Raw genomic sequence first — 276 nt, 5'->3', positions numbered from 1 at the left:
ATTCTGAAGTCAATACTGGTTATTACACAAGATATCTATGTTCATATTTCTGCATTCGCTACTACACTTAACCCAAAGTCGAGATCATGGTTACCTTCGTACCTACTCCTAACAAGGAAAACTCACCGAGCCGTCTAGTAGGCGACTGACCCTTCTACTAAAGTCTCTTCCTTTTTACTTTAAACCCGTAAGAAGCCTCGTGTCGAGGGGAATGCAGGGTTTACGGAGGTGAAGATAGATGATATGACATAGTTTCCATAAAGAACAGAGGTGGAT

This window comes from Penaeus monodon, chromosome 31, assembly GCF_015228065.2.
Source record: "Penaeus monodon isolate SGIC_2016 chromosome 31, NSTDA_Pmon_1, whole genome shotgun sequence".
Classification (NCBI taxonomy): Eukaryota; Metazoa; Arthropoda; class Malacostraca; order Decapoda; family Penaeidae; genus Penaeus; species Penaeus monodon.
This window is presented reverse-complemented; position numbering follows the sequence as displayed.